Source organism: Mytilus edulis, chromosome 3 (genome assembly GCF_963676685.1).
Source record: "Mytilus edulis chromosome 3, xbMytEdul2.2, whole genome shotgun sequence".
Classification (NCBI taxonomy): domain Eukaryota; kingdom Metazoa; phylum Mollusca; class Bivalvia; order Mytilida; family Mytilidae; genus Mytilus; species Mytilus edulis.
This window is the reverse complement of record NC_092346.1, coordinates 37,841,208-37,841,593: the sequence shown is the minus strand read 5'-3', so window position 1 is coordinate 37,841,593 and position 386 is coordinate 37,841,208.

Below are 386 nucleotides of genomic sequence, written 5' to 3'. Positions count from 1 at the left end.
CATGATGTTGACCATATATTGAAGTCAACGTTATATAGCAGAAAAGGAGAAACAGAACCATTCGTTTTACGCGGACCACGTGACTACATTCCATTTGGACATAGTAATTGCATCTATGCAACTAAAACTGTGTTAATCCCTTCATAAACGACCAAGACTATAGCATTGTTATAAACCGAAGATTATACATACAATAGATAAGACATTTTAGCTTTTACAGAACTGTAAATTAATGTGTATATTTTCAAGTGCATTCCTTAAATAGAATCATAACGTTATAGTTTAACACACTAATTTTTATCCAGGGAACCTTAAATCTTTCACGTTTTCAGTATATCGAAGTTAAAAAACTTGCTTTATCACTTAATTTTGTTTGAAAATCTGTC